Source organism: Dermochelys coriacea, chromosome 7 (genome assembly GCF_009764565.3).
Source record: "Dermochelys coriacea isolate rDerCor1 chromosome 7, rDerCor1.pri.v4, whole genome shotgun sequence".
NCBI classification, from domain to species: Eukaryota; Metazoa; Chordata; order Testudines; family Dermochelyidae; genus Dermochelys; species Dermochelys coriacea.
Window position 1 is genome coordinate 11,833,074 of NC_050074.1, and position 26,922 is coordinate 11,859,995.

At 41.6% G+C, this 26,922-nt stretch overlaps 1 long non-coding RNA gene across 1 annotated transcript in view; it reads left to right on the top strand.

Moving 5' to 3' along the window:
* Positions 1 to 465: 465 nt before the first annotated feature.
* The window catches only part of LOC122461109, a 65,946-nt gene continuing 39,489 nt past the window's right edge, over positions 466 to 26,922 (top strand). The window contains exon 1 of the long non-coding RNA XR_006282847.1: positions 466 to 568. This is a non-coding gene — a long non-coding RNA (uncharacterized LOC122461109). The remainder of the gene's footprint in view (positions 569 to 26,922) is intronic.

Below are 26,922 nucleotides of genomic sequence, written 5' to 3' on the forward strand. Positions count from 1 at the left end.
GTGACTGTTCAGTAACAGGGGCTGGGTACTAAAGGAGGATGCTCTTCAAGGGGGCTCGGCAGTTGGCGTGCACCTAGAATTAACCTTCAAGGTGAAGTAAAGATTGGCAGAACTTCTGAGGAAATTGTTTGAATGGCTAACAGACTGCCGTGATGGGTAGCTGACACCCAGTTTAACACCAGCCAGTCTCTCTCTCTCTCTCTCTCTCTCTCTCTCTCACTGAGACTGGGAAATGGGGTTACAAGTGACTCATAATATTGGGTGCCCTGAGAAAGCATCACGGTATGTGACACCTAGATTTCTATTATGCTTCTGACAACTCCTTCTTGACGCGGCCCACCTCGATGCATGCTGTCTCGGCCAGTAAATGGTTAATAGAGAAACTGATTACCTGCTCAGCTGGGGCTGATGGGTGGCCTCACAACAGCTGCAGAGATAAATGGACTGCAAGTCAAAAGGTGTGATGACTGCCAGAGAGACTGAAGGATTACTGGGAAGTGACTCTTCAACAGCAGACTGGCAAGAAGCTGCTCAGGAAGTCAGCTGCCTAAAGTGGGAGAACCAGGAGGTGAGTCTGGGAAAAGCCTATGGAATTGGTGAGAAGCAGCCCAGAGAAACAGCAAGGGACTGGGATGAACTGGTTCCAGCTGCTTCAGTCAGGGTCCCTGGGATGGAAACCAGGGGAATGGATAGACCAGGCTTCCTCTACTGTCTATGGCAGAGGGGAAAGTAAGGACTTTAGAGCAAAGGGGTCAAGATCCTGTGGGGGGCCTGGAACTGTTGATTCTTTGCTAGGCTCCCAGGACTCCTGGTTCAACAGATTCTTTATTACCCTGGAAGGGGAGAGACTATTAAAGACCTGGCTGGAGACAGAACAGGAAACCAGCAGGTGCAGAACGAGATGATTATTGGCAGGATGTGGCAATACTGGGTCAGACTCGGCTCAGAACCCTGCATAGCTGTGAGAGAGCACAAGCCGGTGAGGGTAGTTGCTATTGCTTAGCTGAGATTGCAGTGTAGTAGTAGGACAGTTGATGTAACTTTACCTGGGAGATGCTGCTGGTGAAGCAATGCCCTTGGGAATTTGTATGTTTTAGGGAGGGACTAGACTCATGTCCTAGTCTAAACAGACTGACAAAGTTTGCAGCAACTGGGATTGTCCCCACTAGAGTTCTTGACCCATTGTAGACTCAAGTGGAATGAGAGGTTAAATAATTGTGAAAGAGCAGAACACTAGTGTCATACAATAACCTGTGCTGCTAAGCAGATGGGATTCTGTGTTTTGTTGTAGCTTTTTCAAGGTGTGTTGCTTCATTCCTGGTGGTGGTGATTTGCAAAAATGAAGCCTGGAGGTCATGGATTCATAAATCAGTGTCTCCAGGTCTGATCTCAGTAGGATGAGGTACAATTTTCTGGCCAATTCTAGATAAAAGGTGGCTCCTCTTCTCATCCCCCTGCTTATTTGGATGTTAAATAAGAGGAATTCTAAAGGTGCCCTCAATTGTTTGTGTGTGTTCTTTGAAGCGCTTCACACTCTTCATCAGGTGCTTATTTCAGTTTGTCACTGAAAAAGCTGGAGAGGGTTCTGATTATGTTCGATATCAAGAAGTGGTGAAGCTGGGTGATACTGATGCCATTTCAGCTTGTGTTGTCTCACCATCCCTACCAAAAGCCTCATATAGATGTTGAATCACATGGGAAATAAAAGTAATCCTTTTGGGATTTGCAGATGAAGGCTCAGGTGATGGAAGAGCAATTACTCGGGACAACCCTCTGGGCTCAATCGGAGAGGAAGGACTTAAGCCATTTCAAGTCATGCAGCTACATATGTGTCTTGAGTCTGTTTGCACAATATGGTGGCAGAGTGAAAACTCCACATCTGGGGGAAAAAAACTGCAACAGGAGCGAAAAATGCCCTTGGGAAGAGGGAGAGCTCTTTTTTTGAAAAGCTGATGTAAACCCTGAAAAGCGACAGACTGTGACCACAAGGTTTTTCCATTGGCAATTATATTAAGCAGCTTCCTTTCAGGACCTAAAGCACAGTATGACACTCTTGGCTCTACTGAATTGCTACAAGAATCAGGTTTGTTTAAAATTTAAACAGGTATTTTACCCAATCAGATTTCCATTATGAAAATTCATACTTTTTGAACATGCGGAAAAAGGGCTCTAGTGAGCCTTTACCATGACAACAGTTCTGTCCTTTCAACATTTGCTAACAAATTTCAGAGGCCTCCAATATATTGAGATAAGCACATCTGGTTTTGTTTTTACTCTATTTTTGTTCCTTTCAGTGTTGTTCAGGTCCCATCTGCGATTTGTAGTATTTCATCTAAGATGGTTCCTAAGCTATAATTAAGCCCTGATCTTGCAAAGCACTTAAGCATATGCTTAAAATTGTGTCTAGCTGCTTAGTTTGATTGTGGGTTTAATACCATTATATTTCACCATGTAATATTTCATACCTGTTGATACATGTGGGGTTTAGGGTTAAAATTTCAAAAGTGATCTAATAATTTTTAATTTCAATCTTTTGTTGCCCAAATTGAAATATCTTAAAAGGCCTAATTTCTGGAAAATACTGAGCACTCACCTTCCTTAAAGATTTCTGAAGCTGGGGATTCAAAATCACTAATTACTTTTGAAAAATTAGACCAGGACCCTTATACAAAGGCTCCCTGAATACACATTGCTATGGAAAAATGTTCTGTTGCTCTAACATGACCAAAATGTCATGTGATATAAAACTTTGCATTGAAAAAGCAGTTGAACAGAACTATAGGGGTCTGAACTTCTTGTAGGGAGGAGCACTGCTTGATTTCTTCTTTATTGCCTTCTGTTAGCAATTGCTTCCTTCTGTATGAATGAGCAATGCCTTTCATAAGCCTTAATATCCTACATTTCTCATTTCAATGCTGTATGCATATTTCATTGGTAATCTTCCTTTGTTAGCTCATCTTGTAGTATGTATGTGGCATTAATGTTTTCTTTTCAGTGTTTTCTAGACCAAATCCAACACAATCTCTGGATATGCAGCTATTGTTTAAATCAGTGGAACTGAATAAAGCATTCAACAAGTCTACACTTAACCTGTCTGGCTTTCTTTTTTTTTTTTTTTTTTTTTGCAATGCACTAGAACAGGGTCATAGCACCAAGTCTACATTAGAAGTAGAATATTTATATGAGAAAACCATGCCACCTGCAGGACACTGAGGGATTCTTTTTTTCTCACCAAATATCTTGCTGTAGTAAAATCACTGAATTACAGATTGCACTAATGTCCAGCTGAGCTAGCTGTACCTGTATCATTTTGTTTTGGGTAGTCCAACAGCTCTGAGATTCATTAATTGATGATGAGTTCTAATAGCACATAGTTGAGCAGACACAGAGGATCGCTCAGTTTAGGCTGGCAAGCTGCTCAGTGGAACACAAACTACTGATCCTTTACAGAAGGCAACATGTGCATCACTTGCCTAAGGTCATGGTCAGGCCAGACTTTTTGAGGCTATGGTGTGCTGACTAGCATATTAGCTAGCCCTGCCCCCTAACACTTTCCTGAGCACCAGCTTGGAATCCTGGCCCAGCACTGCATGCCTAAGAGGGACCCTATGAATAGCAACCAGGCAAGATTTGGCCTCTTCTAGTGAAGCACAGAGTAAGACTTGACTCCTAGGTCAGTGACCCTGCATTGACTTACACCAGCTGAGAATCTGGACGAGTAGATAGGGTCACAAAGTGCTTAATAGGGAGCTTTTTCTTTGCACTCTCAGATTCCAGCAAACAATGCCAGGACCTTAGCTGGTTTCAAATTTAAATTGCCTCCAAATGTACCTTGCAAAACCACAAATAGGAGCAAGGCTGGGAGAGGCTCCCAGGGGAGCAAAACAAACAAAGCTAAGGAAGAAGAGAAGCCTGTGCAGCTAAGTGCCCACCACTCTGCCTTCTAAAGTCATTTTTCATCCATGAGTCATATGGTCAAATAAACCCGAAGCATACATTCCAGCCTGTGGGCATGTTAAACCCTTTGTGTCATTGATATTGTCAGCACCGCTAGAGGTCCTCCATTTGTAATCCTTGCCCTTGAGAGTGGGGAATGCTATTGGCATTGGATTGTTGATCGTAAATCATAATTGCATCAAGCTGATCTTCAGTGGTTCCCTGGACTCCGCTTCAACATGTAACTGGCAGGTGGAAGAAAATGCAGAACAATTTTCTGCTAATAATTATGTCAGAGATTTTGGATTCTCCTCACTGAAGGCTCAATTTTCTGCTCTACTGCAGCTGATCATTGTGCAGATGAGGGGGGGGAGGGTAAGGTGACTTGATGCTACCTTTCTACCTGCCCAAGTCAGCAGGGCTGGCTCTAGGTTCTTTGCTGCCCCAAGCAAATAACTTGCTGCCCCAAGCTCTGAGGGCACAACTGCCCAAGCAAGCACAAAAAACCCCCGAGAGAGATGGCCGGACGGCCGTCCCTGGAATTGTGCCGCCCCAAGTATGTGCTTGCTTTGCTGGTGCCCAGAGCTGGTCCTGCTAGTCAGGGGCTGAACTGGTCCTGGCTCAAGAGACAACAGTCCTTATACAGCTCTAAATTCCGCTGGATTATAATAATCTTCCAGGGGCCATTGTGTACCATGGTGTAACATGATGTCCTTGGTGTGTCATCAGCAACTGAAATGGAACCAAGAACTTCCGGATCTAAAGGCATGAGACTCTACTCCTGTACTAAAAGACCCAGCTCTCTTAGCTCAAAGGTTAGAGCAGACTCTCAAACCTTTGGCCTAGTCACTAAAAGGGGACAGAGCTACGCTTTGTAAGCATGGGTTATATCGACATGGATAACTAGAGTGCCATGAGCTCCAACTGCAGCCCCATCTGCTCATCACATACCTCCTGTGCCTGAATCACCATCTGCCATTATATGGGAGCTTTAAGGTCACTTTGTACCGCTCCCGTGAAATAAAGCAACTTTAAGAGGCTCTGGACCTGAGAATTATGTCCATTAATCTTTTCCTCTGTCCACCAGGTCACAACCCAGTTGTAACTTTTATTAAATGTAAAATCTCCATTTGAAATGTATGTGCCTAGTGGGCCAAGATCAGTTAGCAGGCACTGACAGATCAAGAAAATAGACAAACTGCTCAATCGTATATTGTACTTGAAGGCTACTAAGTTAATCAGATTAGTGTCCACTTCATATCAAGCAATAGATGTTGGGGAAAGTTAAACCTCCATTAAAACATATCTTTCTGCTTCAGTGAAGGAATGATGATGAAACTTATTTTGTTTTTTAAGTGCAGAGTTTCCTCCTCTTTGTCTCCATGACGTCCACAATGTAAATTATGTTTTGCATTTGGTGTTAGAGGACCTGATCCATAGCTCCTTTAAGTCAATGGGAGGCAGCTCAGAGAATTCTTCGACCCTGGTTCACAATTACAGTTGTGGCATGCACTAGGCCCCCACTGTGCCAGGCACTGCACAAACACAGAACAAAAGATGGTCCCTGGAGTTGTACCTGACGGCATGAGTAGTGCCATTGCTTTAATGGAACTACTCAAGAGTAAGGGTGACAGTCTGCTCTTTGTCTCTTAATTACGGCTTAGGTATTTGATAAAATATCAACATTAGCCAATAAACCTCCTATTAGAAATGTGTAAGTAGCTGCAGAAACATGTTTAATGGTATGGAGCACACTGGCACGGAGAGTCATTCCGAGCCCTCCTTTGCATATTGCAGACAATTTCTGGTATTCATATTTTATTTCTTCATAAAAGTGATTGTACAGAAGCACTGTCAATGAACCACTACCTACTCCCAGGAAAGATGGGAGCAGACAGCTGGTGGTTTAAGTTTTCAGAAAAATTTGTAACACGGTAATATTGGCGCTGACAGATCTTAAGACTTTGCATCTTTAGTGCAGTAAGGACTCACTACACTCTGAATAGAAACTCCATATTTTAATTAAGCAGAAATTATATCTCAGTGGAGTTGTCACTTTTGCAGGAGATTCCAGAAGATGTCAAAATTCATTGTTCTGGTGAATGGCTTTCATAATGCATATAGGGCGAATCATATGATTCATTAATTATCTCAGGCACAAATGTAATTATGTCCTCATAACATACCTCCTTTCACTCCCACTGTCATTAAATATAATACACATAGGTGAAGGTAGAGCACAGACCTGTCTGTGTTGAGAGGGAAGGGAATATGGATTTGTGCTGACCCAATAGGAGCACTGGCAAGCTTCTCCTTCAGTGCTGTACCTTGTGCACTGGAATTTGCTCTATGGCTGGAGCAGACTGAGCTCCTGTTGTGCTGGCCCCACCTTGACCCATTTTGCAGTTCTGCTTCCAGGGCAGCTATAGTGTGTGTGGTGCTGGGGAGATCAGGGATGAGTAGTACTTGCACTAGGGTGACCAGAAAGCAAGTGTGAAAAATCAGGATGGGGTGGGGGGATAACAGGTATGTATATAAGACCAAAGCCCCAAATATCAGGACTGTGTCTAAAATTGGGGCATCTGGTCACCCTACCTGCACTTCTTGGAGTTTTAGGGTGCCTGTTCCAAAGCCCATGAAGGCAATGGAAATCTGTTCTTTCCCAGTGGGTTTCAGACAAAGTCCTGGGATTGCTATTGCATGTGGTGCAAAGGGGTCATAGCGAGGTGTGGGTCTGTCCCTTCATGTTTTAAATGCAAAAAAGGGAGGGGGCAGAAGGATGGGGATACAAGTTGTAGGATTTTTTTGTTCTTTTTTTTTTTTTTTAAAGAAGAAGCCAATAAATCCCTCCCTAGGTTGTTTAGTATAGCCCTTGTGAGAGTGCCTATCCTCCAAGGGTTACAATGAACATGAGCAGTTGCTCTGTTCTAAATCATGTTAATAATGTACAATATTTGTTACATTTTGCTTGAACACTTGAAAGTTGCTTGTGTTTGACTGGATACTATACACAGCTTGGCCCCTGGAGGGCACCAACAGACAACATTACATTGTCACTGCCCACCTCTCAGCTGTTTCACACTAATATAGAGCACTGTGAAGTTGGCAAATGTATCTCTTTGCGTGGATTACACTGAATCTTCCTTGCCTTGCGTAATTTGGAAATTCAAAAGCCCAATTTCTCAGTGTAATTGAAAAGCACTACATTTCAGGCTTAGTCACTGCCTCGGTATTTCCAGGTTCAGAGTAGCAGCTGTGTTAGTCTGTATTCACAAAAAGAAAAGGAGAACTTGTGGCACCTTAGAGACTAACCCATTTATTTGAGCATAAGTTTTCATGAGCCGATGAAGTGAGCTGTAGCTCACGAAAGCTTATGCTCAAATAAATGTTAGTCTCTAAGGTGCCACAAGTACTCCTTTTCTTTTTTCAGTATTTCCAGTTAGAGTTCAAATTAATTTATATACCTTTTAAAGAGGATAACAAGGTGGTAGTTATATTTACTCATTTTACTTATTTCAAGAATCCTGTTCACAGTAGCTGTGTATGATTTTAATCCCCCCCACACATGAAAAGTGCATTAAGATTATGCTAAGGGCATGACTTAATCCATCAAGGAAATTCATATTTCAAGGCTTAATCTGGACTGACAGGTCAACCCTACAACTAACATCCCTTTCTGTGCAATGGGCCCTTGGAGGGGAGTGGGTGGAGGAATCCTTGGCCCCATGGCAGATCAGCACAGCAGAGGTGATTTCGGTACCATTATCCTGGCATACGTAATCCCCAGGAACCATGTGATGGGAGACTCTCCTTCCTTATTCTTCGTCTGACCTCTCTCACCACACGTGCAAAGGAGGTGGGCTTCTTAACATATGGGACTGTAGGCTTCCAAGTCCTGCCTACCTATTTGCTTAGCATATCACCCCCCCCCCATACACAGCCAAAGATGAAGGCAAAGGCAGGCAATCTTTTGTAGACATGAAACTCACCCTGTAGCTGAGAGGCAGGTGCTAGGAGGTCAGATCTTCCCTCTGCTCCAGAGTCTCTATCTATTCACTTCACCACCACAATCACAGAGTAAAGCTGCCTCTTCCCCGTCTCCTAGAAGGCAGTCAAGTAATGCATCCCTTCTCATACAAATAAGCTAACAGAGGCTGCACAAGGTCATGTCTGACAGCCCTGAGAACAGAACCGGCTCTCTAATATGACAGACCCAAAGCTCCACCTTTCAGAATGAACATGCCAAATCAGCATGCTTGCCTGTCTAGTCTACCACTGCTGCTCCAGTCACTAGACGACACTCCCTTTCCAGAACTGCCGTTCTTGATCCCAGTATTTTGCAGCCGTTTACCCAAGAGCCGTGTAAGCCATTGGTTGAGTCCATCACATCTCCCTAGTGACAGAGCCACAGAAAAGCTAGCAGTTTCTACTGGAGTTCAAATAGAAGGTCCAAGGCTTAAACCTTGCCAAATCACAGGGGGGGAGGTGGGGTTCTGAGGGTAGCATTTGGTTTTCCCTCTTTCTTTTTGAAAAACTGTTTTATTGAATTCACAGGGAAAAAATCCTTTACAACCGGTGCTATTGTTAATAAGTATTATCTGTTAATTATCATGTGACCTGCCACAAAACACAGATGTGCCACATTTTGCTCATTTGGATGGCCTGCGTTACCTCTCAGAACCATCAATGCATATGTCAATGAGGCTGCATGGGCACAGCTAAGAGTGGAATGCGTCCTGTGCTGTAAGGCCAGGCTTATGCTTTGCACTTCCAGGCAGTCTGAGGGCCTGATGCTCCATTGCTCTGAAGCTTGTCATCCTTCCCACTTCTCTGAAGTGAGAGTAAATGCTAGTTTTGTGATTTGGTTGCCCTTTACACACACCTTGCATAGGTATAAATAGCTAGACAAGGACCCTAATCCTGGGCTATACTCTGGTCTCCAATCTTGATGCAAAGTAGCTCCCAGAAGATCTCTATGGAGGGGGATCATTGAGTGGTACGCAGCTTCTTTGCAGACTGCAGTGGCAACCACCCTCAGTGACAGATTCACAGGGTGGGACCAGGGAACCCTGGTAAACCTCACCCATCAGAACAGCTGTTGGCAGCTGGCACTAGTTACAACAGACTGTTCTTGTATGTGCTAGGGGACTATCCCTGCACTGTGTGGCTTCAGGTTTGGGGAAATGCCAGGGACACATTTGAACTCTTCCCCACCTCAGCTGAACTGAACGTTGCTTAGTTGCAGCTCAGGAGCACATCTAAGGAGCGTGGCAGTGGATAGTCGGGCCCAAGGCCTGTCTTGTTACAATGGGTGTGTCTGTAATAAAGTCATGAGCCTTGTGCCAATAGTTCTGCCTGTGCTTTACCTGAGGATCCCAGACAAGGCTGCTCCAACTTCTCTTCGATCACATAGCTCAAAAAAATTCTCTGTTTAACAGTGTCTGCTCTTTAAACAATCAGGTCAAGTTGCGCTCTGGTCCTCCTGCTGCTCCCATTAGCCAGTCTGGAATTTAAATCATTTGCTTTCTCCCTTTACTAAGTAGTGGGCATTTTCCCTCCTCATTAGGTCATTTGTTCTTAACCTGCATATTTTTCCCGCATCTGTTTCACTTTGCTAGTTCCTATTAAACTATGTAACTACAGGAGGGTCTGGGGACTCAGCCCCTGAAGGAGATTTTTCTCATCACAAATTCCTAAAACAAGGAGTCAGTCTTATTCGAAGTTATATCCATGAACAAAGAGGAGTAGATTGTGGCACATCGTATGCCATGCTGCACAGAAGATCAGGGTGCTGACTCTTGTTGGACAGAGAGACAGCTCCCGGCAGAGAAGGGGCACAGGACCAGGCCTTAAGTTTGTAATTTAAAAAAGAACCACCTTTGATTATTTTTTTTTTAAAAAATTCTGTTTCTCAAGTAGCACAAAGGGAGTGATGACCATCTGCAAACTCTCTCTGCTGGGGATTCCTCAAGTGTGGGGCAGTCCCCTGGGGGAAGAAGCATGGATGGAGTCTGCTCTGGCAATCCCTCACTTTGTTCCCCAAGGGATCATCCATCATACGCTGTTGATACAAGATAGAGCAGCCCTCTGGCTGCTCTAAGTGTGTCTTGGGTTGGGATCAGGAAAAGAATCAGGTATCCATTAGGAGCTCCCAGACAGTCCTTACCCACTCTGCTGTGCTCAGCAGAAGCTGAATGGAGTAGCAAATCTGTCCCAATGTATTTTTCTTGAAAGATTAGCCCTTGCACTTGCTGAGTGAAATCCTCCCATTGCATTTGTTCGGGGATTTGTTCTGGATGGCATCCTTCATGTGTATTTCAATGACAGGCTGGAATATTTCCAAAGGAGATATTCTGCTCTATTGCCTAATTAATAATACATTTGTATAAAAAAATCAATACATAGTTAACTGATAAACTGGAGTGGCTTCAAAAAGGCTGCTTTAATATATGGGACACATCATACAGTGTTGTTCTATTTTGAAAATCCTAAATACTAACAGAGTTAACGCACAAACTGTGTTAGGTCTCCTGGGTGCCCCGTATGCTTTTAAAACACTGGAATGGTTTACATAGTAATTTTTCAGAGATTTTTTTTCCTTAAAAGAAAAGGTAGAAAATATAAAAATAAACAACAAATGAAGTGACTCAGTTCAGTGAATGAGCTGAGGTGCAAATCCTGCTTATCTCACTCCTTGTTTGCAAGTCTCGGATTAGTCTCATTCATCTGCATTGTAAAGCCACTGTGCAATCTGCCATTCTTCAACGCCATAGGCAGTCTCTGGTCCACAGAGCCTCAGGAAAGCTAGTCCTTTGCTCTGAGGAGGGTAGAGGAAAATAAGGTGTAAGGTTACAATGTGGAATGGAGAGTGCAAGTATCTGACATCTTTTGGCTTCCAGGAGATGCTCATTAGTCTTAACGAAGCTCTGAGGCAGGTGACAGTTGCTGCACCACATCTTTAGCTAATGCTTCTACACCAGAAATCATTATCTCATAACACTCAGTCCTTACTTCATGCTCTTAAGTCTGAATTCTTGTGTTTCGTTAGCTCAGCTGAAACTCTGAAAGAGCTCCTGACACTTCACAGAAAACCTGGTAGGTAGCAATTAATTGCTACATCTATATCCTATATTTTCGGTATTGCTTACCTTCTCCTTTTATTATTGATATTTAGGAAGAATTCTGCTTCTTAATCTTATTACCACTGGCTGCTTATTTCCAATCCCCATTATTTATAAGAATGAGCTGGACAGTTATTAGTGGAATTTCCATGACCTGTTTTCTTCACCAGGGCAGGCCAATGACATATGAAACTGGGAAGGTAAAAGTGACATGCAAAGGCTTGCTCAGAGCCAGGTCATAGTACTGGACACGGATCACGAAAACCATGAAGGTGAAGCCTGTGCTACGCCCTTCAGTGAATGTTTTAGAAATACAGAAACATTGCCCTCAGAAACCCTGTAGAAGGCACATTTTTCTGGCCAGTGGGAGTGATATGTTTTCACCTCATTCAAAGAGTGTGTGGATGGGTTTGCACTTGATGATGATGATGATGATGATGATGGAGAGTTTCCAATCTAGAGAGGGCTTTTATAAGAACTTGTGGGACTAGAACCCACAACCATGGGGGCATTGTTGGGGCTGTTGACGCTTTTGCATCATCACTGGAAACTTAGAGAGGGTTTTCACGAGAGAAACCTATGAAGGTAGGCTCTGTAGATGTACCACCCAGCGTATCTGAGTATCGATTTCTCATGGCCCCCTGATTGACTGCGGCTAGTGCTAAAATCAGGAAGCCAGTACTGGGAGGTGTCTGAGTAACAATGCAGCCTTCATGCTTGCTTCTGCTGCAGATCTTGCTTGTTGTCGATCTTAGACACTCTGGCTTCTAAACCTGGGTTGTCCCTGACTTTGCTATTTTGTTTGCTGTCTGCAACTTGGATCCTGACTCTGACTTCTTGGCATTCTGATCTGGTTTGATCCTGGCCCCTCAACTTGTCTCCTGACTGCCACCAAGCAGCTGACTGGTGCATACAGGTTGCCCATGGCTCAGCTCTGACAATATCCCACTTTATGAATCTCTCTAGCCCCAGGGAACTGGTAGGCATTTTTTTTACCAATGCTGACAAGTTTTAGGTAGTTCTGCTTTTTGCATTACAGAGGTCAGTGTCAGAAGGGATATAACAGCACTATCTTGGAAGGCTGAGGATGCAACTTTCAAAAAAGCTGCTAGTAAGTGAAGCATAGTCCTGGATCCATGGAAAGAGTATTATGTAATCACTATAAATGCTATTTATTTGTAGCACAGTAGAGCCCAGGGGATCCTATCCATATCAGAGCCTCACCATGCTAGGTACTATTAAAAACGCATAACAAAAGATGGTCCTCTCCAAAGAGCTAACAATCTAAGTACTGGAGTAGAAAAGGAAAATGGTTTTGCTGTTCAAAATTCACTTCTCTGACAACTTACCCTGAACACAGGTGTATTGTGAAGAAACATTCATATAAGCTCTTAGATGCTTCATTCTAAATGCCTGGGTAATATGAGGTGTTGCTGAGCATACCAGGTAAGATGTTCCTTTCAGTCATAAATAGGAATCAAAGGAATGAATTACAAAGAGATCAAATATTGGATTTTTCAAGGGCCGCATTTTGGAAGCACATGACAGGAGATTGAGGTCCCTGGTTGGAGACCACAAATGTGTGTGGTTGTTGTTGTTGTTGGGTGATGGATCAAAAATAAAAAACAATTAGGTTGAGACCTGTATCCATCTCTTGATAGAACAGTAGCAGCATTAACATGAGATCGAGATGAATGAGCAAAATGGATTGAATTCTAAATAGATTCCTAGGGAAACTGACTGGTTTTGATAAATGATCTTTGTTTGAGGGCACAGGGACAGAATCTACCCCCAAACAATCACATGGATGCAGGACAATGATGCAGCCACTATTGCAACCTCCAGACCACAACATACGACTTGTGACCACTAGTATTTGCAGAACTGCAGATTAAACATCGACCGCATTTGCTACTCCATCACTCGCTAGGCCCTCTTCTGCCATCACTCACACCCCATGCTGACCTATGTGGAGCTGGCATGGAGCCAAGCCCAGGAGGTGTGAATTCCCATGTGTTCTAGCTTTGCAGGGGACCACTTCTGCACAGCAGAACTGCTTTGATTCAACTACACTGAGGTCCTTCCGTGACATTTTTGCACGAGTTAGTTTCAGCCATAGGCTAGTCAAAACTCAGTCACCCTGTGAATAATTGAAGTAGGATGTATCTCAAAGCGAGGGGAGCATTGATGCATTGAATATTCATAGAAAACACTGAAAAAAGGCTTCTTTCCCGCTTTCAAGAGCCTTATTACTGGAGTTCAAGTTGCACATGTGCATGACACCCAGGTGTTCAAAGTGTAGATGGGACAAGACTCACAGGGCATATAGCTCCTCTAATGTCACTGCAAGCATTTCTAACATTATATCTCTTAGAGAAATCTCTCCCACAAGAGGAGATAATCTTTTATTGCAAAGATACTAAATCTTCTTGCGGCTATGAACTGGATTTTAGAAGGGCTGAAAATTCCATTTATCACAATCCTAGTTCACTGGAGCCTTGTTATGTTAAAGGTGAAAGCTGAGGTAGTCAATCGGGCATTAAAAAAGAACATTTTGAAGGCCTTGTCAATAAGTACTCTCAAAATGATCTCTCATTTAGATTATTCAACAGGTTGGTTAAACTCATTATTTGCTGCCCAGAAATCTTCAGATGATTATTGACTTGTGTTTAAAGTTAAAACCTTAAGTACATTTGCATAACCAATCTTTCAGGGTGGACAGCTTAAAAGATTTAAAGGTTAACATGTTTCAAGGGGACTTTTTAGCAAAGATAGATCTCTTAAATACCACTTTGCAAGTTTTCAATGCATTTAAACTGCAACTCTTCAGGAGTAGCTTCTAAAACTGAAATTACCCCAATGTATGTCACTTGAGACTGATATCTTCAGAAATAGTGACACATGTAGATTGCATATATCTCCTTTCCTCCTCTCCATCCCAATTTTTCTTTTTTCTTTTTTCTTTTTTAAATAAGTTGGCCAGAGTGGGAATTCTCTCTCGATAATTCTTTCAGTTTTGTTTCAGTTCTTCACACATGTATTGGTGATTTCTCAGCTGGACTGAAAGCACTTGTTATGAAGATATTCAACCATTCTCATTAGCAAATTCTCAGTGACATGACTATACCCTTTATAAAATTGACATACATAGTGGACTTTTTCTCATGAAATTCTAGAGATGCTTTCTTCTCTAACAATTAAACATGTGTCTTAAACTCAAGAGAAACAAAAGAAGTGATTATCAGATGACGGAATACAATCAGATGTTTGAAACTACAGCCTTAGTTAAAACCAAACATAAAGGTCTGGGATATAGACACCATCCTAGATTAGCTTTCAAAAACTGACAACTAGACAAGCTAGATTAGCTGTGCTCATCTCTGCATGGCAGCTTGGGCGTCGGACTTCATGCCAAGAAGGATTGAGAAGACAAGATCCCATTACCTAAAAAGGAGGAGTAAAACTCCAACAGAAGAACTTGGGATATTTTGTTAGCCCCTCTTAATGTGGGAATGCTAATGTACATCATCCTGCTAGCAAATTAGGAGTGTGCAAAGTCTTGCTCGGGGAACCCAGGCAAGGTTCAGAACTTCATCTTGAGTAAACAACCAAAAGATTGGATGTTGATAGGATCAAAGTGAATGAGTGGGAAAATGGAATATATTCTTAAAAGTTCCTATGGGAATTGTCTCAGCCACAGGGCCCGTTAGTGAATATTTCTGGACCACTTACCCAATAACAAAAGGAACTGACCATGTGAAATTCACCTCTTTAAGCAGTGAAAGTCCAAGTTATTTTTGCTAAACCTTGCTCCACAAATGTCTCCATGAGGCTTCTCCCACAAGAGGCACCAGCCATGACTTCCAAACATGTCCTGAACATCTCCCTCTCTGCAACCCACTTTTGAAGCAGGTCCCTTCAGGGTTTAGATGTGCATCTAAGTGTACATTGTATGGTTAAAAAACTCCAGGGTGTAGGAGAGACACTTTTGTGTAGTGATTTGCATGGTTGGATTTGGAGCCTGGTGTTTGCAGAATATTTTCCACCATTTTACCTAGCTTTATGCAGGTGCACAGGCATAAAACTGGTGTAAGGCAGTGGAGAATAAAGCCCCTTCTGTAAGATTATGCAAGTTTCTAAAATAGCACCATTCTCATTCAAGCTAAACTTTTGAAATGTTGGCATCTTGCTATGCTTTCTGAAATAGAACTGGCTGCTGGATTTAACCACTAGTTTTTATTTTTAGCTTGAAACTCAACTATAATCTCTGAGGTTTATGGGTTGCTGCAATTTTTTATTTTTTTATAAAATGTTCTGTATAAATCATATTTCCTCTTTCACGTTATTAAGTTTCTTGTCAAAATTTTATTTAAACCACTGAGACAAAGATGGATCTCTCCTCTCCAGATCTGCAAAGTTAGATTTATTTCTTTGGCATGCTTCAGGTTGACTGAAAGCTAATCTGTCCCCTTTTTATGGGCTTTTAGTAAAGCATGTATTTCTTTGTTTCCCTTTTTTCATTCTGCACTGTCTCTTGGAAATATGTAACTTCACTATGAATTGTAAAAATATAAATATATTTGCCCCATGGGAGAGAAATAAATGATAACTCTTAATCCAATCTAAGGGAAGTTTTATATCTTTAATTAGTTTGCAAACATGCAGTGATTCAAATAAAATGAACTGTTTGCAATAACGAAAACTCTACGGTCAGCTGGGAAGAATGCTAATGGCCGAAAGTTTTTTTTGGCCCAACGTCAGTGACAACTAGTTAAATCTGTCCTTCTTTAGAGCTAATTTTCTACCCTAAAATGCCCCTCTAGGGCTCCCATTGTAATTAACTCCATCTCTTCAAATGCAGAATTTGGGTCTTGGCATGTTGCTCCAAAGGTTCTAGACTAACAGATTAGTTAATTAATATGTTAGTCTTTAAGGTGCCACCAGACTCCTTGTTTTTGTGAATACAGACTAACATGGCTAGTCCCTGATTCTTGGCTCCAAAGGTTGACCCTTTAAATAGTAATGCAATCTGCTTTAAAATGATGTCATTAGTCCCTTCAGTGCTGTAATCCTAGATTATAGATTTCAAACTGTTTTGTGAGTATTGATTGTTGCATTTTTTTTCATGCACTTAAGAACTATACCTGCTGTTCTTGTGTATTATGCTACAGTTTTGACCCAAAATGACTGAAGGAAATATTACAGATTATAGGCCTGGCTAATTCTTTTTGCTTTATTCTTGATGATGGTCCCAATAAAGTCAATAGCACTATTTGCATGTGTCAGACAAAGCAGATTTGACCCTCTATCCCTAATTCCCTCCATTGTGCCTTATTGACTTCACATAGGTGCATGACATCTATCTTGGGCCTAGCCTTTTTGGAAGGTCTGGATTATTGTCCTGTCTCCCTCTGTGAGACCTTGGGAGATCCCTCTAGGGCCTGCTTTTCAGAGAGATCTTATGGTGGGGTTTTTGTTTTTGCTGGTACACTGGCAAATCAGATAGTTTGATATCTAAATGCTTACAGATGCTGTTCAGATTCATTGTAAACACAGCTAGTTGCCCACACAAAATTTCCTCCCCCTCCATCAAGGGGGAGACAGGCTTAAAGTATGGTGGAAATTGTAGGCCTTACATTTTCTAGGAGGGATTCTACTCTCCATTCCAGCTATAATCTACTGCTCTAGAGGTGTATAGAGGCTGTGAACCCCTTACAATGAGGCTGAGGGAGAATTTCCCCTGTGCAGGTGCTCCTTTAGGCCACTTTAAGTAGCCACACTAAATAGCCCTACCCTGGTTCCCATTCCATGAGCCCTGTCTGCTGTAAGATAGAGTAGGCCTGATCTGTCTAAATTACATTGGAAGGCCATTTCAGCCCCTGCAATAGCCTAGAATCAGCCACTTTCACATACCTGAGAATGGTGTTGCCAGGCTTAATTTATTTTGTTTGCAGGATGTTTTTTAGAACTGCAGATGATGGGCACCATTCAAACCTGCACATTGTGGGTAGTTAATTTACTACAGTATTTTTACCTTATTTTCTATTCAGCCCAGGAATTACCTGCTTTTTAATAGCATCAACTGTACCTAAGCAAAAATGACTATTATAATAGCTTTTTATTAATCATTGGTAACTAAATGGCATTTTTAATCTGTGATGTTTGAATCGGGGTGGTTACTTGGAATATTGCTAGAGGAATTCCTGAATCCTTCCAGTGAACACACACACATGATTCTGCAGTGCACTGTGCCCCTCTATGCCATTTCAGTGGAATACAGAGGACAGGACCTGCCCCCGCATAGAATATACACTCTGTAAAGGGATTTTCTGACTAACATAATTGCTTGCAATGGGTCTGTCACTCTCCTCTTAGCCTATAGCAGCCTCTCAAGGGAGATGGGGCATGGTTGGAACTGACAGTACTTAGCTGTTCTACAGCTGAGAACAGCCCATAACAGCTTAATGTAGTTTACAACTGCCCCAAGCCTGCTCTAATTTGTGCTGGGAAAGCTCAAAAGTGGCATAAAATGACCTTTGCCTCTTGCTCTTTCCTTCTTTCCCCCTCTTCCCCCCCCCCCCACTGGAATGAAGCAAGGGAGAATGTGGTGCATACTACTCACTGTTGTTCTTTTGCAGATCACATGGAATCACTGTCAAAACAATGTCATAAAAGATGTAGCAACATTTGTTCCACCATCAGTGGCTATTGAACCCACAAATTAGTAACAGGGGATCCTCGAAAGACTTGCATGGCTCACTTCAGTTCAGATATGTAATGGGAGGCTCCATGGTTCATAGTTTTTGTTTTGTTGTTTTTTTCTTTTCTATATTAAAAACATTTGCATGTGTATTTTCCTTAAAGTCAAATGTGTTACTATTTGGGCATTAGGCATATTCTTATCTTCACCCCCCCCTCCCCTCCCATATCCTTAAATTTGATACTTTAGTTCTAGTTAAATGGATGCTTTTTTCATATATCGGCTTTTTTAAAAAAATCATTCCTAGTTATAGTTAAATAGTGATTTAATTAACATTTCAGCTATCCTTTCTAAAAATATCCCTCGATAGATCAAATTACAGTGCTGATCACCTGTGAAAACAAAGATCAGAAGTCTGCTGCCCAACCAAGTTGGTGCAGAAGACATCAACCTTTGCACTGAAATCAAATGGCTAGATCATGTAACCTTGGAAAACTAAAATGTTTCAGAGCACAGATATGCAACTTGGATGAAAGCTGGGTTCAGAAAACATTTATGACCATATTCAACAACAATGCATCAGTGCCGAGGCAATCATAAAATAAGTGAAAATTTCAGCTTGTAAAATGAAAGGCTAAGGAAATAGGAGAACTGGTCAGAAATGGATGACAGAAGAACATAAATATTACTAAATGAAAGAATGTAGACTGATTAGAGATATAAAAGGAGGTGAATATTGTAATGGCTAAGAAAATAAGAGGGTCACATTCTGCTTCCTCCAGACTGAATGGGCTAGAGAGGGAATAATACTGACCACCCACATATTCTATTGGACCAAATTCCCAGGTCCTTAATTTTGTACTTGGTCTATATCCAGGCAAACTTTCACTCCTTCACTGGGACTTTTACCTGAGCAATGATCTCAGGATTTGCTCCATCTCTCCGCATAAGCCAATAGATAGTTCAATCAGTACTAGATGAGAACAATTGTTTGTGTGTTTTAGTCAACATACAATATGGGCCTGATGCAAAAGCTGAGTGGGATCACTAGAAATCTTTCCATTGACTTCAATGGGCTTTAGAGCAGGGTCCTGTTCAGCAAGGGGCACAAGCATATGGAACTTCAAGCACATGAATGGGTCCATTGAAGACATGAGACTAGTCAACTGCTTAAGTGACGCATGCCAAATTGGTAACTTTAGAAAAGCCAATCTAGCGTGACATAATTTATGGTGCTTAAAAACTGGGTGGGCAGAACCCTTCTCTTCCAGTTCCGTGCTTGTTCTCTGCATATGCCTTAATGCCTGTAGCTAAAGAAGCAAGTATCTTTAGCAAAATTGGCAAAAATTCCCATTTCCACCTCTTCAGAACTGGCTTTGTGTGAAACTTCCCAAAGAAATTGCAAAGGGCATGGTTGACTTGAGGGAGGCTTCTCTGCTCCTTGAAGTCTTTGAACCATGATTTAAGGACTTCAATAGCTCAGACATGGGTGAGGTTTTTCATAGGAGTGGGTGGGTGAGATTCTGTGGCCTGCGCTGTGCAGGAGGTCGGACTAGATGATCAGAATGGTCCCTTCTGACCTTAGTATCTATGAATCAAAGCTTTTCTCTGCAGCTAATTTGGGATTTACTTACGTCCGGTTCAAGGGTTAACTTCACCTTTGAAACTACACCCCCGGTCTTCCTTGAGGGCAGCTGCTTAAGGTTTCTGGTTCTGGCCATCACCTTTCTTGGTCTAAGATCTGCATTTCTCTCTTCTGCCAGATCTGGGGGTTAGGCTTTCAGTCCTTCTGCACCTCACTGTGATTTCCCTAGCAGGTCTGACACCTGTCCAGTACCTGTGCTTAACCCCTCTCCAAGAGCTATAACAATGTACAGCAGTTACCAACTGGCCCTCACAAAGCAAACTGCATTTATTCTTAGAGTAAAAGCGTTACAGAGAGAACCTAGACAAACAAAAGAACCTACACAAATGATAAAAAGCTTACCAGAGGTCACCACAGCTTCAACCTAGGGCTATGGTAGGTGTCTTTCAAACTGTACAACTGGGTTACTCAGGTTTTAAATCAGGAACAAGAACCCAGTTGGACAGTTCAGAGGCTCCTTTGTACAGTTTGGGCCTTTGATCTCATCTCTGGAAACAGTCAATGGCCCTCTGCCTAAGGCCGGTTTTTTTTTCTCATAACCATCATTGTGGAATTTGCATTTACCACTCCCCAGGGATTCTCCTACTTAACGCTTATTGTCTCAAAAGTCCATGCCTGTCTGGAACATCTCAATATAGTGTCTTGAACTCCTTACGCTTTCTGGGACTCATCTCTCCCAACCCCTATCCAGGCTTTGAACAGTACCAGAGGTTGGACCCCTCTAGGGTGTGTCTACACTGTGATCAACCACTGTTGATAGCGGAAGAGTAAGTAAAGAAAACAAATGCAGCCAGATATAGCTGGGCTTTGATCACAGATTACAAAGAGTTCAGTGCATAAAAATACAAGGAATAATGATATCTTTGAGTTTACAACACAAGTCCATGTACATAAAGGATGAAGAAGAGTAAAGGATTAAGAAAAGTGAAAGAGAACTCTTTTCATCATTAATGAAAAATGAGGAGCAGAAAGACAAATGACAAAACGCACAGTGCACAGAATGATGATTTTGATGGGTCTTTTATTTTACTGATCTGCTGGTATGATACAATAAGAGGATTTAACAAGTAAAAGAGAACAAAGGGACAAAACTAGTATGTGCATATCGCAAAATATGAGGAAATGGTGATAACAGTTGCCAAAATGAAGATGAACTAAGGGGAGCTATTAAAACATGAGACACATATAGACTAAATCATAAATCAAACTGTTGAAATCTAAACATATTACAAAAAAGCAAGCACAGTCAATGTGAAAACTGTCCCTGTCCTAAGGCAACTTCTCCTTAGAGTGCCAGCTGGAGTCCTGTTTAATATAGACTAGGGCATAGTTTGACCCACACCCCACTGTAAAGATGCCATGAATGCAGCACCAAGTGTTTGGGGGAGTGAATAACATGTTGCTCATTTCTTGAGAAAGAGTAATGTGTTTTGTTGGGTGTGGACCAATTTTAGTCACCTTGCTTTGCACTGGCAGAATAGTTTCTGGACCCACTACTCAACAGATACTGCTCCAGTCCCTGTCTTTTCCCCACAACCATGGTACAGAATTCTGTGCCAAGAGCCTTCTGGTTACGTAGTTTCCGATTCTTGTTTTTTCTCTCTCAAATTTCTTTCTTTTAGGGCTGGCAGAAATTACAAAGAATACAGAAGATCTGCTAAATGCTTGTATTGTATTTAGTTCAACATACTGTTAATCTGCTATATTCTGGCAGTTTTGGATGTTGTTAAATTGCACAGCTCATTCCCAGGAAGATTATTTAGCAATGATAGTCATCTCCATTGTACTCCTTTACCTTAATATAGTAGCCCTTTTACCCTTGTTCATCAGGTGTTTCCTTTTCCTCTCTCTAGGGAAAACTTGCTAAGGTGAGATGGGATAAATTTTGTCTCTTATTTATTGCTGCTTCTAACCTGTTTTCTGAAATGCTTTACCACCTCATTTCTGGGCCACAAAATGGGGGAAGAAGTTTTTTAAAAATCTATAGATGATAAATTGTTGGTAAAATCAATAGAATTAATCTAAAGTTCTTGCTTGAAGGTTTTAAGGGTCTATAAAACACATGGCACCGGCAAAATTCACCCAGAGTTTCCAAGATTCTCTGAGATGTAAAGCCAGCCCTATTAATAGCATCAGTCTCTTCAAGCAAGCACTGATGAGGGGCCTCTGGCTCCCCACTCCAGCCTTCAACAGGTTTCTGATCCTGCCCTGTGGGCATTCTCCCCTTAGTGTCCACATAAGTGGCTCTACAGTGCCCCATCTCATGGACCCGTACAAGGGGGGAGGGAGACATGGAGGAGGAGGTGGGCTTACAGTATTCAGTGCTATGGGGTTTTAGAGCTGCAGGGAAGCCCAAAGGTAGCCTGGATAAGGCTGTCTTAAGTTAGTAGAGCCCCTGGGGTTGCCCTACTCTAGAGCCCAGAATCGGGTGATATAAATCCACCTTTGCCCCGACATCATCCTGGGCTATGCTTTCTGAGCTGGGCTTTAGGATACATAATACAATGTCTAGTCAAACCTGTAGGTGATCATCACAGGACTTGAAGCCCTAGAATTTGGAGTTCTGGACTTGCTGCCTAGTAGCCTGCAGGATTCTTTTCTATTTCCAATATCTAGCACCTGGAAACATATGCACCATAGTAATGTACAGTATCCCTGATAGCCTGTAGAAATTGTGTTTAGCTGTAGTCTTTGAACCAAAGCAGCTGCGAGATGCCATCTGCCTGCTGGTGTCCAGGCTGGCAGAAGGGAATAGCAAGAATGACGTGGGGTCCATGTTCTAAAACTACAAAGACCCATTAGGCTGCTCTCCCCACATTGATTTGGTAGCCTATGGCTTCTGACAGATTTTACTACATCTCCATGGCTTTTTTTCTCACCAGAACTGGGCTAGGGCTGCACTTAAAACTTGCTGTTCTAAAACCATAGCCCAGAGATGTCCCTCCAGTCCATTTTATGTGTTCTAATTATTTGTTTCCTAATGATCCTCATCAGAAAACGTAACAAACCTTCTATAATTTGAAACATATGAACAGAAATCAGAATCCAATGTAAGAAATTTGTTTCCTCTTGTAAGTCCAATAAAAAAAACACACACCACCCTAGTGCACTGCATCAGCAGATATGGTTTGTGAATTAGGCTGTGCACGTTCGATGATGTTTTCCCATCTGCTTCTACCTCTGATTAGTTTAACACTATCTACTGAATACTGAAATACTAGGAGGCTGTATTGTGTTTGAAATGCAGGTCTTATTTCTCATAAGTTGACTCTATTGCACAAAAATACTCATGAAATACATAAACAGGAGGTTCAGTAAGGTCAAAGAGTAAAAGGAAAACATAATTTATTTGTAAAAAAAAAAATCTTTTCTACTAGCCTATGCAAAAATATATCATGCTGGATTAATTTATTTCAGATTGGTTTTGCTAGCAGACTCTTAGTTAGTCTGGTATCAGAGGGGTAGCCATGATAGTTTGTATCCACAAAAACAATGAGGAGTCTGGTGGCACCTTAAAGACTAACCGATTTATTTGGGCATAAGCTTACATGGGTGAAAAAACACTTCAGATGCATGGAATGAAAATTACAGATACAGGCATAGATACATTGGCACATGAAGAGAAGGGAGTTACCTTACAAGTGGAGAACTAGTGAAGTGGGCTGTAGCCCACAAAAGGTTATGCTCAAATAAATTTGTTAGTCTCTAAGGTGCCACAAGTCCTCCTGTTCTTTTAGTGATAATTAGTCTGATGGTTAAGGAATGGAAGCAAGAATCAGAAGATCTTAAGTCTGCCACTGAGTCGCTGTATGACTGTGGGCAAGTCTCTCAAATAATTGGTGCCTCAGTTTCCCCATCATCAAAATGGTGGTTGACTAGAGCTGGATGGGAATTTTTTTTCCAGATTTCAATTTTTTCCCCTTATTCTGTATCATGATGAAAAAATAGAGGGGGAGAGCTCTCCCCAAAATAGCCAAAAGCCTGTTCATTAGGGCACTCCCCTGGGATGTGGGAGTCCCTTCTCTGAATCAGGCAGACCAAGGACAGAAACCTGGGTTTCCCACATCCCGGGTGAGTAGCTGAACCACTAGGCTATTGGAGTACAGAGAACTCACCCTTTTTTTTTTTTTTTGTTTCCCCCCTATCTTTCTCTTGTTTGGAGCAAAAATTATCCTATACCTGAGAGCGCTTCCCAGTGAAAGTTTAATCAACACAGATACATTCCCTTAAACTGTCAATTTTCCAACCCCAAAATTCCAACCCCCCAAAAATGTTTCACTGATAAATTCCTGATCACCTCCAATAAAGACACACACCCAGTTTTTAAAAGCATTATGCAATTTTTTTCACAGAAGTGCTATCTATATGCCTTATATTATTACTTCAATCTGACTCTCCGCATAGTTTGATAGTAACAACAACTTGCTCCCAGGGGTGTATTAGAAGACTATTAGTACACGCCATGGTATGTTCTGGCGCACAAGTTCAAAAGTCCAGTGCTTTCAGGAGAAGTTTGCCCATAGCTTATTAATGAAAAGATTGGATACTATTAGTGTGTGGGCTATTAGTTCATCTTAAAACAGCCAAAAACGCAACAAACCAACAAAAATCAATTGTCTGAGGCTTTATGCATCATACCTTTCCACTATGAAAATGATAAATTATTTTAAAAAGAATACATTAATACCTCCTACTTAATATGTTGAATGTATTTATTTTTTTCCTCAGTCCATCTCCTGTACCCAGTCCATCTCCTGTACCCAGAAGCTTCATAGGCATTTTTGCAGCTGTTGCAGACCCACCAGCTCACTTTTTCATAAAATCTGTGGCTGACATTTCAGCCCCATTCCCCTAAATTTGGAATATTAAACAGCTCCCAATTTAGGCTCTGATCCAGCAAACAACCTTGAAACTGGCTCTCTAACTCAAAGTTTATTTTTGTAAGAAGAGAAAGCTTCCAAGATTCCCTTTGCTTGGATGCAGAGTTTTCTGGAGCGCAGGCTGTTTCAAACTTGTGGTATATCTTAGCAGAGAATGACAAATGTGTTAAAATGTGCTAAATTATGCATTGCTGTCTTCAGCAGTACACATCACTGGCCATGAAAGACTATGACAGGAGACCAAAACCTTCATTTTAGGGGCTAATCCTACAACCCTTTGTCATGCAAGTGTGAGCTGCCAGGGTTTGGTGCATGTCTTTTATATCTGCGAGAATGTTGCTGAGCACTTTCAATATCCAATGAAATCAATAGAAGTAGAGGCTTTTCAGCACCTTGCAGAATCCAGCCCCAGGAGATCAAGAACCAAATATGTTCCTGTACATTACTAGTGTATTGTGAATTTCGGTAGCTTTTATTTTCTCTTTTGATTAAATTGTAAAATAAAACCACCTAGCAGTAAGAACATGGGATCCCTTAGGTGGCAGGGAAAATAGGCTGACTTTTTGGATTTGTAGAGATTAGAGCCAATCCTACAAATGTGTCTGGGCCTAGGATTTATCAGTGCTTAGCACCTTGCTGGATTGGGTCCTTGATAAATAAATAATAGCAATATCATTTATTCATCTAAATTTCCCTGACTGCCCACTGTCTTGCATTGTGTGCAGTCATTTATACCAGGTGCACCTTGTGGTGTTCACGCAAAGTGAATACAAAACTCTGCCAGCAGGGTAAGTGAGTAGAGAACTGTGCTTTGGTAGCACTTTACATCTGTTCTGTACTCACTTTGCACAGCTGTGAATGATGACATGGGGTACAAAGCAGTATTCGATCAGGCCTCACATGTGCAATTTATTAAAGGATTCTACTTTGTGTCATTCATAGAAACTTAGTATTGACCTGCATTAAGTAACATTTTTGTAGTATGAGGTTTTAAATAGTGTCTTGGTGATCAAATATTTCCACTAGAACTATTCTATATAAAACTCCTTATTAGCGTTATTTTGAAAGTAGAAGTCCCACCAACAGCAATGTGATTTATTTATTAAGCTTCAACAAATGTAAGAGGTCTGTCTCCTTGTCATCTGCTAGATGCTGTTGCATATTATACATTCTCTTTTTACATGCTGGATACATAATTTGGACCTTGTTGATGCATTTAGGGCCCAGCACATCTAAGGCTGAGCAACCATGAGTCAGGTCTAAGGTCAGGGGAATAATATGAAGCAGTGACTTTCTCCAATCATTCTACTTGACGTGCATAGAGTAGTTGGCTGAATAGCTTGAGGGAAAGTATAATACATTGTAATAATCACATTAATCATTTTTCTTGCTGTCTTGAGACACTGTTGTGATAACTGTAAACTAAAATAGCTTAAGACGAGGCCAAAATAAAAGCTGCTAAGAATACCAGTGGTCATTTTTGGAGATAATCATGGTCAATTGGCAGGACTGTATAGAGAATACAAAGACATTTTTATCTCTAATTTTTTTAAATCGGGAATTAAAGTCAAGTAATCCTGATGAAATAATGTATATAGCACTACCCCTGAACATAGTGTTGTCTGTAGCTATTGGACTAGAAATGTATGTAGCCAATCAATGAAGTACTGTACACAGCTGGATGCAAACTCTGACATTGCTTTCTATAGCGCTACGGTGCAGTAGGCAGAAAATCTCCATTTAAGAGGTTTGGTATTCAAATATTATAAGACTATCAAAGGTGAACACGTTGAACAACTATTGTAGTGTAAATACAAACCATTCTGAATGAACCAACGTAAAGTCGGCAATAAAATTGTAATGCCTTTTATTAAATATAACCATAAAATTTAGGCTTATTGAAAGTATATATAATGCTCCCTTCCAGCCCTAGTTTGGCCTATCAGTGGGGTTTGAACCCTGGATCCACAGCAGTAGCAGCATGAGTTTCGGCTGCTTGAGATAAAGGAGCAATTCTTTCAGCTCTTTTACTAGGCGCTTATTCTCTTAGGTGGAGGAGCAACCGAAGGGGGGCAAAGACTGACACGTTGATAGCGTAGGTTACATGCATCATTTTCACTTTACTAATGGCACATGACATTTGTTGATTGGGCGGTATACAGTAGATACAGTCTGTGATGTGTGCACAGAGTTTGATTTTAATATAATACCTGCTGCCGTGTGAGGATGCCACAAAACTGGGATGAGTGGTACTCATCTGAACAGTTCCCCGAACAGACACCCAAGTTTTAGACTCACAACTAGTTGTTGTATCATTAAAAGTTCTGATCCTGCATTCCTTCCTCACCAACTGCTCCCCCTGAGGTCAAGGCAGTTCTAGGTGTCAGGAATGCAAGACTGAAGAATTTCAGATAGGACTGCAAAAAAACAAATGATGGGCAATCAACTAAAATTCTCAGCAGACAGACTACTGCCTCTCCATCTATGCAGGACAGATTTATGTGAATCTCCTGGAGAATGTATAGATGGGTGTACAGCTTTAGAACAATGAAGAGGAATTTTTTCAAGAATGAATTCATTGATAGCATAGCCTTTTACCATCCCTACAAGGCTTATGTTGTTGACGACTTGTATGTGGCC